Source organism: Sparus aurata, chromosome 10, assembly GCF_900880675.1.
Source record: "Sparus aurata chromosome 10, fSpaAur1.1, whole genome shotgun sequence".
In the NCBI taxonomy this organism is placed as follows: domain Eukaryota; kingdom Metazoa; phylum Chordata; class Actinopteri; order Spariformes; family Sparidae; genus Sparus; species Sparus aurata.
In genome coordinates, this window is record NC_044196.1 from 15,720,023 (window position 1) to 15,735,878 (window position 15,856).

The 15,856-nt window shown below is 43.0% G+C and overlaps 1 protein-coding gene across 1 annotated transcript in view; it reads right to left on the reverse strand.

The window, feature by feature from the left end:
* Positions 1-2,936, reverse strand: part of ndrg2 (NDRG family member 2) — a 35,677-nt gene extending 32,741 nt beyond the window's left edge. The window contains exon 1 of the mRNA XM_030430543.1: positions 2,372-2,936. The gene's annotated coding sequence lies outside the window, so the exon portion shown is untranslated. The remainder of the gene's footprint in view (positions 1-2,371) is intronic.
* Positions 2,937-15,856: the final 12,920 nt, after the last annotated feature.

The following is a 15,856-nucleotide window of genomic DNA, read 5'->3' on the forward strand; positions in this document are numbered from 1 at the left end:
GTAGAATGATGATTACTGGTGGTGATGTTAGCCTGATGTTCTTCGGCAGAGTTCATTAACACGTCGACAATCACCAAAGTGGTGTTCATCTGTGAAGATTATCTTACTGAACAAATCGTGTAAGTATCATAACCTTGCGTTTGCCACATAGCTTGTTTTATGCACTAACCTAAAATCAAAGGAAAATTCTGTAGGACCTTTTTGTCGAAGGAACCAGGCGATGCTACCCACTGAGCAAAAACATATTGCAAAAGACGTCTTTGCCAACATTGACAAGACTTCCACTGGGAGACATCTTAGACATCTTTTCAACTTCAGCCACAGACTTGTGGTTCAAAATTAAAAGTTTTTATGACAGCCAAATTTGACTCCATGCATCAGAAGCCACAGGTTAGATTTGAACCCCATCCAACCGTGGAATACTAGCTCGCCTGATGAAGGCTGGATGACCAAAAAATGGTTTGTAATAAAGCTGATGAGTAGTTCTCCTGGTAAGTGCATGCCTCATGCTGCATGGAGTCAATCTTAGCTGTCACAAAAACTTAAAATTTGAACCACAGGAAGTTTTTCAGACGTCCGTGACTGAAGTCAAAAACATGTCTAACATTACACTGTAAAACCCTGTAAGGATGTCAATAGGTCATCATGAGTGAACACTGAAAAGACGTCTTAAAGGTCAATGTCAGCAAAGACGTCTTTTGGACATGTTTTTGCTTCCGGGTTAGCCCACAAAAAACAACACCCTTCAGCACTCTTTGAAGGTAAAAGCAGAAATCTCAAAACCCCACTGGATAAAAACCACAGCATGTTTGTTGATGGTGAGCTGACCCTTTAATATCCTACTGAAAAAAAAAAATGAGCTCCTCAAGAGTTATTCAGCGTTTGGTCACCCTTTGTGGTACAATGCTGAAAGCTCATTTGTAATTAACAGCCACAAAATGATGGTAACACCACACCCACCAGCAGCTCCAACCAAGAAAGACTAACAGTAGACTGTGTGTGTGCGCGCATTTCCATGTCTCACCACAGTCTACACTTCCTAAAAAAAACAAAACAAAAAAAAGCTCATGGTGGAAAGCTGTGCGCGCCCGCTCGTGCACGATCCTGGAACAATGTCTACTTGAGAGGGGCGTGCGCGCGCGTCTTATCAGCAGGGGCTCCACTTCACTCGCGGAGCGGTGGGGCCGCGAGGCTCCGAATGCGGTATGACTCACGGAATCTGCGCGCGGGAGCCTTTTTGCTTGAGTGCGTGCAGCTTGCAGCACACAGTGAGGGAAAAAAGTGTGTGTGTGTGTGTGAGTGTGTGTCCGACCTTGGTCTGACACGACACACTGAAACACAACATTCCCCCCTTCTTGCCGGGCTATAAGACGTTCTATAAGGGGGACTCTTACGAAACGCATCATTTCAGGACATTGCTGCATTTTGATTTTCCTCTTTTTGGGTTTTTTTGTTTTTATCTGAGCCAGCAAAGGATGAGTGAACACACACACACACACGGACACACCTCCATTTGACATTGACACACATTACATCCCCTCGTCTGGCACGCCAAGAACCACAACACCCCCTGTCCTTTTCGACCACCCACCCCCCCACTGGGCAGCTCCCCCCCCCTCCTGTTGGGGAGGGAGAGACGAAAACAAGCTTTTTTTTCCCATGAGGGTAAAATCAGAAGTATCCCCTTGTTTTGAACAACACAAAGGATGAGCGGCGGTGCGTCTGGAGAGGGAGCTCAAGGATAGGATGGATGGATTGGGGGGTGGGGGGGTCAGGTTCATGCATGATGCAGGTTCATGTGGCAGGGGGATGTCAATAACGGCCTATATTCGGAGGGTTTTCTTTAGCTGTGCCAGTGAGCTGTCATGCCTGGGTTGGTTATCATAGATGGAGGAGGGGTGGTGGTGGTAACAAAGACCCGCTGGCTGTGCCACATGTGCGCGTCAATAACACGCACCCCCCCTTGCTCTCTATCACACCACACTGCATGCATGGATATAATCATATAAATCCTGATTTCTATCAATTCGTGCATCTTTAGATATCTAAATATTAATGTCCTGCAGAGTTGGGTGTTTTTTTGGGGTGTTTCTGGGTGAGGGTGGGAAAACACGAAGGGGGGGCACTGATTACTTTGCAATATGCGATGCTCAACGCGAGGAACAGCCTTTTTTTTTTAACACCCCTGTACAGAAACTCCCCCGAGAAAAAAAAGGGGGTAAAAAAAGCACATTTATTACCATTTCACTGCCTTGTTGCATGACTGCTGAGCGGACAATGAGGCTACTCCCTTCACTTTTCTCTTCCAAGCATGACATTAAATTCACTTTTTTAAGATGAATCACAGCTCAGTAGAAAGATTGAACTCACCTTTTTTTTTCAAAAAGAAAAACCAGCGGATGGGAAAACGAGAGGAATCTTCACACAGCAGCGGGGACTTCTGCAGAAAAACACAATTTTTCTTTTCTTTTCTTTTCTTTTTTTTTTTTTAGGATACGGCAAGTCTCGTTCTCCACTTGCAAAAAATGCCTTCTTCTTTTTTCCCAACCTGTCCCTCTCTCCGGAAAAAAACAGCCTCTCCCGCTAGTCTCCTGTTATATCACTTTCTCTTCTCTTGCTTCCACCTCCTGTGTTTTCCGCCGTGCCTTCTCTTCTTCCCTCTCAGTTTCCCCCGGTGTTGTGCTTTTCTTTTTTTTTCTTTTTTCTCTGCTCTCTCCGGCAGGAGCGAAGGAAAATATGGAGCGGTCAATCAAAAGGCAAGATGGAGCGCTGGAGTTTGTTGGATTTTTAGGGGGGGGCGGGGATAAACGTGGTTGAGCTGGTTTGCTTTAATCCAAAACACACGTAGGATGTTATTCGATGCACCTTGCGACGGCTCCGGCTCGGACCAGACTGAATCCCGACGCGACGGGGAGCAAAAACAAGCGTCGCCTCTCCTCCTGACGCCCCCCCCTCCCCCCTCCTCGCTTGATTCGCATTGGTACAGTCCACCCCAGTGGAAGCTCGTGCAGAAGCGTCCAGCGTAAACAGCAGGTAAACAAACGCACCTGGAGCCAAAGACAGAAAGAGGGTCCGACGTGGACCCTGGACAACCTGGCTGGGGGAGTCCAGGTCCCAGTGTCCCCCCGGAGGACAAGGTTCCTCCATCAGTCAGCTACATATTCAACAATCCCCCTGCAGTGAATCTTGTTTCTGCTGTTGAATATTTGTGCACAGTTTGACACCAGAACTGTTTTTATTTTCTTTCTTACATATATTGCCGAAAGTCCAAATTTTCTCTTTGCTCAATAAAAAGCCCATTTTATTTTTAAAAAGGGGGGTGGGGTTATGAGCTTGATTTTGTGACATCACAAGTGTTCATTTATGTATTGATGTATTCTGGAATTTTTAATGAGGGAGAATGAGCAGGTGCTATTTCCTAGATTTTAATGTGTAATTAGATGAGTACAGAAAAATGTATATATTCATTGTTGCTGTCACTTTCTATTATGGCTCTGTATAATTTAAAGGCAGCGGACAAAATATAATTGACATTAAGAGGCTAGGCTACACCTTTTTTGAATCCGGTTTCTTTATTTGTTTTTGTTTGTTTGTTTTAATTTGTTCTCTGAAGCTAGCAAGCATTACGATAATTTATTGTATTATTTTGCGTTTTTATAAATTGAGAAATGACAGAAATAAACTAACAAAAATGAACATTTCAATCTGAAAAATGCAAATTAATGGCATTTTCTCCCTCATATACATCGTGTAAGATTCCCTTTTTAAAGACCATGGAACATCAACACAATAGAGTAAAATAAAATCATGACATTAAAGTAAAGACAGTTCAGAAAATACCCTAATGTTGACCCCTAATTCTCCCCCCCGAACTCCCTTGCATATAAATTCCCACGATGTTCGGTGTAAGAAGTACACACGTGGCTGTGCAGAAACCCAAAAGTTCCCATGCTCAAGAAACACCACCAGTCCCAGTGGTTTTAGTTTGTGGTAATTTGACAGAACCTTAACTTTTATTTAGAAACGCGCAGCATGTGAACAGAGTCTCAACGGACTCAGGTCCCCTATAAGACACGACCCAACTGGGCCTAGTGTGGTGCTGATTCAACAATCAGGCACAACATTGGACACCACGAACACTTCCTGCCATGTCTAGTACGCTAAATAAATATCAAGAAACAATAAAGTCCGTACACTTGTTTTCACGTTTTTATAGTTAGTTATACCCAACCTGTTAGCTGGTATGGCTAGCTGCTAGCTTGCTCAAATGATTCCACGAGGAATTGTTGATAGATTATCATCAGTTTTGTTTGACTTAAATGTTAATGGGTGTTTTTGGACATATTTAAAGTTTGGGAAAAACATAAAACTTGAAATAACCATTAAATAGATGTTATTTGACTTGTGGACGTGCGTTTGATGTTTGCCTTTGGCAAAAGTTGAAAGAAATTTGAGGCATTAGTTGGCACGATGAAAGCTTTGTGTGATGCAGGGAGAGTGTATATACAATACAGAGATTTAAAGGTAACCCAATGTTGAGAGTAGAGACATAAGGTATGTTAGTGTTTAGTCGTGGCGTTGACTTCTTCTCCTTTGTGGTTTTCTATGCAGGAATACATAATGAGCTCTTTAACAGAGCAGCAGAGTGGTGGGGGAAATAAACATGACACTTGTAATCCCGGCTGGAACCGTACCGCACTGTACTCCAAACCCAGAGCAGAACCGCCAAGGACCAGAACATCACTCACCGGCCTGGCGGTTATGTAAGCCTCGTTTCCCCCAAGTGACACACATGCTTTCGTTTGCGTTGCCTCTGGATGACCACACTTTTTTTTCCCTTATGTGCCTCTCAGCTGTGCTCGGGCTGGAAAAAGACAACAAAATGAATTCATAGTGGACTGTGGTTCTGGGCAGTGGTCACAGTGACCTCGGCATTTAAATCCGTCCGTTTCTGTGTTTAAGTATATGGATTTAGCCGGAGAGCTGTTTATAAATGTGACAAATAACGATGGCTTTCACATTTTTATAGCCAGAATTTTATGTGGGGTTGGATTCAGACTGAAAACTCATGTTATCTGCATCATAGTTGCCAGTTTCAAATCTCTCCCCGGCCCCAAATTATCCACCTTACGTAATGATCCTGCAGCTCGTGCCTCCGTCATGTAGTGGCGAGCCAGATATTCGTCCCACCCGAGCACACTAACACCCATTTGAACAAGTTGCCGTGTCGCTGTGGATTTGGTCCAAATCAACACATACAGTACGAAACACCCTCGCTTACTTGAACTCGCGCTCACACTTTCTGCACACACGGTCACGGTTGAAAAAAATCAGCTCTGTCCCCTCCAGCTAAAGTGATTTGTTGAATTATTTGCTCCATTAAAAGCAGAAATGGTCCGTGCATAGAGAGAAGTGCAGACTTGCAGCAACTGCTTCAACAGTTTCACTTCTCTATCAGTGGTGGTCATCGCTTATCTTGGCCCACCAGCTGTGCATCCCGGCTGGATTAAAGGGCTTTCAGGTGACGTAATGCAGCCTCTGGTGGCCATACTGGCGGTCCAACAAAAGCTCAGACACGACTCGGCATCTTCGACGGCCGTGTTTGATCTTGTTCATGATTTTTCACCTGAAAAAAAAAAATGATTTCATTCAACAGATTTAATAAATCGGTGTATTTGTGAATTAGCTTGTTGGCTAGCTGTTAGCTACCTACATAATCGCTGGGTCTGATTTTGCTACAATTGCTTATTTACACACAGTTTATACAGCAAATCTCTCAAATGCTAATGTTTTCCCTCATAGAAAATAGCCTTCATAAAGTCAGTTAGCTAGATAGGTCGAGCTATCTACCAAAACAGCCATCTATGTGGAAGTTGTGCAAATACTTACATTTAAGCAGTGAGCTTAGTGCTTTTATCAAGGACAAGTGCAGTACAATTTGCTTTAGGTGGTAAAGGTTTTCTAAAATAATCGACAGAAAGTGAATAAATAACAATGTTGATGTTTCTGTACTGTGTTGAAGAGATATCAACTTAAGTTAGCATGCCAAACCAAACGCTCCTGTGCAAGTGGTGGCTAACTGAGCTAACAAGCTAACAGGAGCTGCAGTCATGGATGTATAAAAATAATACAGTTAGCAACAGTTGGCGATTGCGGCCAAAGTCTTTGGCTATTAGGTGTCTATCTTTTTTTTAAGAAGGAGGATGAAGACCTTTAAAAATGTAGAACACGTGACACATCTGTACTGCAAATATGAAGCCACCGCAAGCAACTAGCCTAGCTTAGCATAAAGACTGGTAACAGGTAGAAACAGCTAGCCTGGCTCTGTTCAAAGGAGACTAAATCAGCAATTAAAGCAAATTTTTGACACATTTTTGAAATTTCTGGAACAGTATTCTGAATATGTTTGAATGTTTTTATGATTTTAAGGCGGAGCCTTGAGTTAAGACGGATCCACATAAATGTTGCAAGAAAAATGTGTTTCAAGTCTCTGCTGAGAAAATACACAGTTGTAGTGAGACGGTAACAAAATTAGAAGTGACGTGCATTGTTAAATTTAGACATGTTTCTCCTGCTCGGCGCTGCCTCCCTGATGCGTATCCTCAGCTCCAACACATTTCTCAAAGCCACATCGCTGGATGGCTGGGATTCGTCTGACAAAGATATGTGAGAGTTTACCTCCGTCTGTCCTGAACTCTGCGCGACCTGGAACAACCCCAGCCATTAAATCGGGCCATGGAGCACTACCAAACAGTATGTCCGTCGGTGAGGTCGTGGCAGGTTGAGAGATTTGCAGGTTGCAGATGGAAAGCTTTTTCTCTTGAAACTACTAAGTCCTGAAATATAATGTGTGTGTTTGTGCGGCCTGTTGGGATTTTTTTTTTTTTTTTGGCACGCCTCGAGTCAGTCAGCGCTGGAACAAACAGACGAATACCTTCAAGTGTAAACATGTCATTTAGTGGAACGGAGGACTTTGTATTGTACTGCTGCCAATAAAAAGGTCTGCAAGAGGAATAAAGTAAGAACCTGCCGTAATAACTTAGAAAAACAAAACGTTGGACACACAATGAATCACAGGACACGCAGAGAACAATCAGCCTGGGAAGTGTTTGTTTTCTGATAAAATATTGGCTGCCGAGCTACAAAGGCAAAGCCAAGGATGTGACATTACGCTCAACTGGCACTGCATGCAATGTTGTACTCAAACCAGAACCTAACACTGAATAACCCAAACACAGGAGTCCAAGCCGCACCTGATTAATTTTTGCATTTTGAAAAAAATAAACACTTTATATCTCATTTGGACTTTCCAATCATACAGGATGCACCTACCGCCCACCCTTCTATTATAATCAGGCTCACCCTCGGCATCAATCAAATTCCGGGGCGCGTGGTGTAATTCGCTATAGTGCCGTTAAAATGATGAGATTTGGGATTAATCATAATCGATCCTATTGGACGGAGCCACGGGAGGTTCAGGTGGCTGCTCATGTAATCAACGGCGGGCCGGGGAAAAAAGTGACCGGCAGTGGGTGTATTAAATGAAGACTGAGCACTTTCATCACCTCGTTCACCAGCTCGGTATCTCTCATGAGGTCCTCTGCCCACATTTGTTACATGTCATCGAAGTGAAAACATACAATATTCAGATTTTGACAGGTTTGATAGTTCTATCGTAACAGTTTAAAGCTGCAGTAACATTTTATGCCACTAGGGGGCAATGGAAACATGCTGTAAACACACAACATTGACATATTCTGACATCCAGCACATACAGAGCAGTATTATCTCTCATTTGGATATGTTTTTCTGGCCATCTGACAACTGTACATCCAGGAGCCACTCTCCTTTTTGCTCTATTTTTGGTCTCCACCAACTACAAAGGGAAGTATCTGTCTCCGTTAAGCGACTTGCTAACTTTGTTTGTCGACCTCTGGCTCTTGGATGATAATGTTTTTTTCTCCCCAAAAAACAGCTGCGTCCAAGCACAATGCCTTGTCGAGAGTTGCGAGTCTGAAACCAAACAGCAGCGTAAATTTCAATCTCAGGGTTTATAGCTTCTGTTTATGATGTCATCACAACTTTTGTGTTTCGGAACGCCACATCCCGACATGTTGGTCCAAATGTGTTTTTTCAGGGTCAAAGTCAAAGATCGTGAAAAGAAAAACGGGAACAGTAGTTGGGGAACATAATGTCCTCCTCAGGTTGTCAAAACAACCCAAAACTCTCTGGAACATTCCTGATCACATGACCTCCCAGTCTGCAATAGTACATATAGTCCTGTATCTAGTGTGCCTCTCCTTCAGGATGCAGCTGTTGTACAGATGTTTCTTTCTCATCCAAGTGCATATCCACAGATCTGTGTTTCTCATGATAAGTATGACAAGATATTCAATAATTCCGTCAAATTTAACTTTTCTTTGCACAATCACTGCTAGTTCAAAATTGGCGAACTCTGTGTACCACAGTGAGAAGCACCCTGGACCCGAGGGTGACCATCATCGTCATAATCACCACCTCCTCTGCATCCTTGTGCCCTTAACTGCAGACGCCCAGACTTATAAATGAAAGGGTTATTTTTTTAGAGCAAAAGAAAGAAAAATCGGCAATTGTCGAGGCCTTTGATCTTTTGGATTTTCATCGTCACGGTCCAGTTCAATGTCTGTCTCATTCCTTTTTAACGAAGCACCGAGATTCACCGGCCCGAAGCTTTTATCTTGTTGTTGGGATGCTGAGCCAGACCCCTCGGTCCTGGAGTTTCAAACTTGCATGTCCTCCTCCTCCATCTCCTCCATGTCAGCTCCTCTTCAGCATTTTTTTCTCCCCCTCCCTCCGCTCTTGTTTTACAAGAAGATCTTAAAGCAAGAAGGGTTAAAGCAAAGACGCTTTAACCCTTCTGCTTCGCATCTCTTCCCTCCGCTCTCGGCAAGTTCAAGTCAGACTGGGTAATGTGCAGCAGCAGCTCCACCGGTGGCCCCGACCGGCTGAACCAGGCTCCTTTTAATCACTGCATGACCCTCTCTGGCCTCTTTACAAACACACCCTCCCCACATTTAACCCTCCACAGCCGACCTCCTGCTGGCAGCGGTCCACCAGGGTTAATGCTGATCTAAGGAGAGTCGGGGGGGATGGACGTTAATGATCCAAAGCCAGTCTGGTTTTCTGTCTGTCTTCCAAATTGTAAGTTAACTCCAACTAAATGCATATAACAGCTCACACATGGCCGTGCATTCCAACAATCCGAAACAGAAAACAGATGGAGAGCAGAGGAGATCTCAAGGTATGGCTTTTTCCCGTAAAGGTCTCTGTGGCATGCTATTAATCGCATTTTGTCCATAGTTAACTCGCGATTAATCGTAAATTAATCGCAATGTTTTTGGCACATTTTTTTCTGTTCTAAATGTACTTTAATGTATTTTTTTCATGTTCTTAATACTTTAAACAACATAAGAAGGGGCAACTATGCTTCCTTTATGAAAATGTGTATTCAACATTTCAAATCATGCAGGATAATAAAAGGCTCAAAAAATATCCCCTCACCCTAAATGGGATCAAAACATGGTGATGTCTGCTTTTGGCGAGGGGGGGCGGGGGTGGGCTCTCTGCATCTGCCGTGCGTTTGACTTGCAAATGATATTTGAGACTCGACGTACTTCAGTGGTAACTCATTTCATGTCGACAGTACGTGCAGTAACTTTGATAGCCCTAGTTCTAATACAAATACATTACAACACAAAACTTGCTTTTCAGGTGCTGAGCCAACGTACTTAACCAGAGCGATTAACAGCGGCCACATTTACAGAACCCGCGACCCATCCTCGCACCGCACTCTGATACTGTTGGTGAAATTAAGCCCTTGGACAGAGTGAGTTTTAATTGCAGTAACATGCTGCTGCTTGAGGGGGAAAACCTTGTACTTCCAATTTTGGCGACTTGCACGTTTGATCTTCAACAGAGGGATTCTTTCTCATCTGTAGATTAAGAGTAATGCAAAACTCTTCGGCGCAGGGAGGCAGTTCAGAACTCCACACAGAGAGTAAATATATAAAATATAAGATTGAACCAGCCTGTAGATTCGGAACCTATCATTATTATTGATGAAGTGTCGCCTACCAGAATCACGCAGGCACCTTGTAACTGAGCTGGGAATAGACACAGTCACATTCAAAGAGAGGGAAGATAATCACGCTTGTAGCTCAAGGACACGTCGACTCGGCACATCCTCCTCTGATGGACACATTATCTGTTCTCTGATCGATCCGATGTGCACACCGCCGACGCTGAAAGACTTCTTTTACTGAACCCAACCATCCCGGTCTGCAAGTCTCTCCACCGAACTAAGACATAAAATAGCGCAACAGAGAAAAATAAAGCTGCGTGTGTTGTGCCTCTTAAAGCACAAGTAGATTTCATTAAAGCTGGTGGATCTAAATAGAGAGGGATGTTATAAATGCTCCAACTGGGCCTTTATGTAACAGAGTGAATTTGCAGAGAATTACTCATCTGACCTCAATATAACGAGGTTCATGTCTTTCTGATTTACGCGCCTTGCTTTTCCGCTTGCCGAAAATGTACGCACACCACGTCCAGTCATTCGATAAAGTACGTGTAAGGTTTTTCGATTCACGTAGTAAAATGTGATTCATAAGTGCCTCCTCGCATTGTGGTTCATGATCGCTAAATATAAATATAAATGAGGGACTTGTTGAACCTGTCACCACCGTCACCATCTTGTCAGCGTGTTAGGATCCCAACCGTGAATGGACGCCGCTCAAAGCGCCTCGGGATCAAGCTGAAGGTGAGCACTCTGGGAAGTAGGAAGTGGGAAAAAGAGGCCGTCGGCCCGCATCACGCCCCCGGTCGACATCTGTTCTAAGTTGAAGATGGTTCCTAAGCCCTCCCAATCATTCTTGTTCACCCAAGAGCACCTAGTATTAGGCACCCTAACCCTAACCCCAGCACCAGTACCACCCTAGCCTCCTTTTCCGGGCCATCGTATACTAAAGTCTTGTCAAGTCCCTCTGGATCTCGCACAGATGCAGAAGATCAGCCATCGCCGCACTGTTGTATCACGTTAAGCACGCGATAGGGAACAAGGTGGTTCTATCTTTAACTTAATTTACGTCATTTATATCATTTACATCATTTTGTGAAACATCAGTGTTAAACAGAACCAGACCAACTTAAAGACCTTAATCAAGACTGAAGTAGGGATGGTAGGTTCTGCATATGTTCTCTAAAACTGGAGTCTGCCGGAAATGAGGTCTTCATTCTGAGACACTCGCTGGCAATCAATCCACTCAACCGTCTTGTCATCTAATTTACGGCGCCTGTTCCATGGTGATGTTATTAACTGGACAATATCACCGTGATTACTGCACTTTTTTTTTCCTTTTTTTTTTTTTTTACTAATCACACGATGTTGATTATCCTGATTAATCTGCATTCGAGGTGAGTGGGCTCGGCTCTTTCGGATAAAAAGCCGCACGTCGAGAGCGATACTTGAGCTGGCCGTCGCATTATTTCCTCTTTCATCTGAGGGTACTAAAAATAATGCTCTCGCCGGTTTGACCTCAGCTGAACCAAAAATCGGCCTGCCCATCTCGCGTTTTGTTTTTTACGTTTTTGCACTTCTTCTTAATGCTTTCATGCTCCCCCTTTTTTCTCGTCTTCCACATCCTCGCCTCATCCTCAGGGTCTGTATAATCGGCCTACCACTGCTGAGACACACACACACACACACACACACTCCCACACACAGACTCATCGTTATCAAGTCTCGTTGATTTGTCTGATGCTAAAAAAAATCAAAGGGAAAAAACATCAGAAATAGCTCCGTCCTCTTCAGCCCCGTCTGAGCGAGTAAAGAGGCTTTGGTGAGAGTTGACGTTTTGCGAGGGGGAAGCAGAGGATGGGGGTGGGGGGAGGAGGAAGATGAAGAGGAGAGGAAGGAAACAAGCAAAAGTTGCTGCATCTCCTCTGGGATTATAGTAGTCTGCTGTTACTGTCTGTCAGTGTCTGTGGCAGCAGGAGTGTGTGCATGTGTTGGTGACTGTCTGTGGTTTGAGACAGCTGCAGGAAAGGGGGGGCTGCAGTTTTTATTTTCCCGTGGCGGTGTGGAGAAAAAAAAAAAAGGGGGTGTGTCCCTGCCTGCATTGGCCCAGTGGGCCGATTCCAGTGTACGTGACATCACGACTTCCATCCTGACCTACTTAAAGTGGCCGTGACGTCACCGCTGTCTCTTTCACTCTGTCTCCCCTTCCTCCCCTCGCTTATACAACTCCTTTCTCCTGGCCTCTTTTCCTCTTCCTCTCCCCCTCTCTTTCCAATCCCTACTTTTTAATTATTATTTTTTTTTTTAAATGTATCTTTCTTTTTCTTCCCCCATCATACAGAGACACAGGAATAGAGCTGAAAAGGAGGGGGGAGGGCGAAGTGGCAGAACCATCCACCGTTGCCAATAACCCAATTTCTGCAGATTAAAGCTATATCGATGAATATTAATGTGTTGGAAAGCGGCTCTGGCCCCCGATGACATGACAAAATGGGGAGGCAAGCTTCCACCATATGGACAGAAAGGCTCCGTGGGACCAAAGAAGAAGAGTTCAGTGCTGATCTTGTTGTTTTTTTTTTTTGCTGATCATTGGTGTACGAACTATATGGACGTGACCAGCACAGTGAATGAGACTTTAAACCACATAATGTCCGTTAGTATGTGTTAAGTTATCTGTTAAGTTTACATAACACATCTATTCTAGTTCAGCTGGTATGCAAAGCTCATACACTGACTGTATGAAGCAGGATTTCAGATTCTGAGTGTCCTCAGGCTGTGAAAATGTGGAGTTGATGCTGAATATTGGCCCCAGTAAGCACAGATTTAATGACTTGCAAAAGACTTAGTCAAAAAACTGGGCCAAATCAACAACGTCCAATCTGCAGATTGAAACACGAGATTCTTTTCCATTCATGCGAAATTTAGAAATGTTTCACAAATTGGAACTGAGGCACCAGTCAGGAAGTTAAATAGCGACCGTAGAGTACATACTTAATTAAATATGAACAAACTAACATCGTGTAGGTTTGTATTTAGGGAGGAACAGAAGTGTCACAAAGAACATTAAAAAGCATTTAAACAATTGGATTATTGTATAATAAAAACAGGCATTATTACATTTGTTTACAACCATATTTCTAAATCTAAAAATAAACAAACTTAATTAAAAAGTAATTTCTGTGGGTAAAAAGAGGAATTATTTCCATGGTACACAGGTTTAAAAGTGAAAAGTAACTAAGTACACCTACACAGTATTTAAATTGTTAGCACATTTAATCGACAGCTAAAGTAACTTTACAGATTTTACATGTGTATTGTACATGTGTAGATTTTAAACGTGTAAAAATCATGCGTTTTTGTAAATTAAGTTATAAGAAATGAAAATAAAGTCATAAAAAATATCTCAATATTCGAAAGCTACGTACATGTTAAAGCAACAGTAGCAGTGGTTCCATCCAAATGTATCTGAAGCAAAATCCGTTTTCCCGCTTTCCGTTTCCCAATCAACTCTTTCTTTTTGAAAAGCAGATAAACTGTTTTGCGGAATTTCGGATGTTTTTTCTCACAGAACTTTGCCGTTTTCATCTCCCTCTTCTAATCCAATATTTAATGTTAAACGTGCATCCAAATCCTTGATGGACACAAGGCTAGTAATCATTTGATACATATGATGAAGCAACTTAATATGCTGAACGCAGTCAACTGCAGGTTATTTTAGCTTGGATTAAAGACCAAAAAGAGGCTGGACTAACTTGCCTGGCTCTGTCCAAATGTTTGTTTGTTTAATTTCTACACAAAAACGGATGCATAAACATTAAAATCATTATTTGTTGGATTATTTATTGTTGCCAGTTAACCAATGAAGCAATATAGTGTACAAAATACAGTCAACAGCAGGTAAGCGTAGCTTTGCATAAAGACCTGAAAAAGGCAGGAACAGCTCACTTGGCTCTGTCGAAACACTAGAGACACTTAACAGGAATCAGTTTGAATTAACCAGTTTCCCAAAATATTTCTATTCCATTAAGTGACATTTTGAAAGTAGGATCTCTGCTCCTCATTCAATATTCATATCATATCGTTGCTCTTCTTAAGTACCTCTGATGTATTTGCCACCAGCAGCTGCAGCATCAGTGTGGTGTAAACGCATTACGGTGGAAAACAGATGTAGCAGCAGATTTTTTTGTGTGTTCCCGGACGCGAGCAGATTATCTGCGAGCAGCGAGGGACGCCGAGGGCTGATTACAGCAGCGGGGTCGGATCTAATCTCGGGCTCCAGTCAAGATCAGGCAACAATCGGCCCAGAGCGAGAGGCAATGGAGGGATGGAGGGGAGAGCGATAGTGTTTAACGCTTAAAGAAAGAGCGGGGAGGAGGATGGAGGATGGAGATGGAGGATGGAGATGGAGGTGGAAGAGTTGGGAAAAGCAATGAAGTGTGGCGAAAATGGAAGGATGGAGAGTCACAGGGAGGGACGGCAAGAGGAAAACAGTAAATGGAAAAGAAATAATCGAAGGTTTCACAGATTTAAACAAAGATAAAGGAAGACAGCGAGAGGAGAGATAAGAGAGGGAGGGAGGGAGGGAGTCCAACTTTTCCTCCCATGGCCATGGGGAGAAAATGAGGCAGGAGGCAAAACAGCCGACGGCAACAATTCCTCCTCTCATCCTCCTCCTCCTCTTCCTCGCTTCTTCCCCCTTTGTGTTCAGTGGAAACCCTCTTCCTCTCTCATTTATATTCACACCAGCTATGGGGCTAGTCACAGGGCAACCACTGCACAATACTATTCACACACACACTGTTACAGTCAGGCTCGTCTTTGTTACGGTTAAATTAAGTGCAGCCGAGTGCAGCCGCAGCGGGCTGAACCAAAAAACGGGCAACTTTGTTTTGGTGTTAATTGAGAACACATTACAACATGTACCGCACAAAGGCAAGAGAATAATTGAAAGTCATTGAAAAATATTGAATGAATGCACTACAGTGAAGGAGTTTTAGGCTGCCTAAGTCGGGCAGACAGCTGCCAGAATCTGATGCTGCTGTAGGAACGATTAGTCAGCAATGCAATCAACACCAATGTTGATATCAGCTGATTAACTGTTAAATCATTATCAAGCAAAAAGGCAAACAGACAGACTAGAACTAGAACATAATGCAACAAGTTTTTTGAGGATTGGTGTAAACTGAATTTCTTTAGTTATCTTTTTTGTGACACAAAATCAGTTTGAAGACATCATGGATTTGTGTATATTTTCATTGAATAATAAATACATTCATTGAGAAAAAAATGAGGTGGTTAGTCATCAATAAACTAGAATGCAAATGGTACACAACTAACTACCAACCAACAACCCAATCAAGCAACTGACCAACCAACCAACCAACCAACTACCAACTACCAACCAACCAACCAACCAAATATCAACCATTCAACCAACCAACCAACCAACTACCAACTACCAACCAAGCAACCAACCAAGCAACTACCAATTACCAACTACAAACCAACAATCAACCAACTACCAATTACCAACTACCAACCAGCCACCAACCAGGGACAGGCGCATTTATGCACTATTCCAATATTTTGTCTTAATTTTCCTGCATTTCTACCCAAGTTGTTCTGTGCACAAGTTGAAAATGCACATAAAAACAAGTGGATGGAAAGCCACTTGATGAAAAGTCAATTTGTGTGTTTGAAATCTCACAAAACCAAACACATGCTAACCAAAACAGGGTCATTACATCAGTGTATCAGTAATTACAGATTTAATGAAAAGGGATTTAGGTGTAAATTGACATT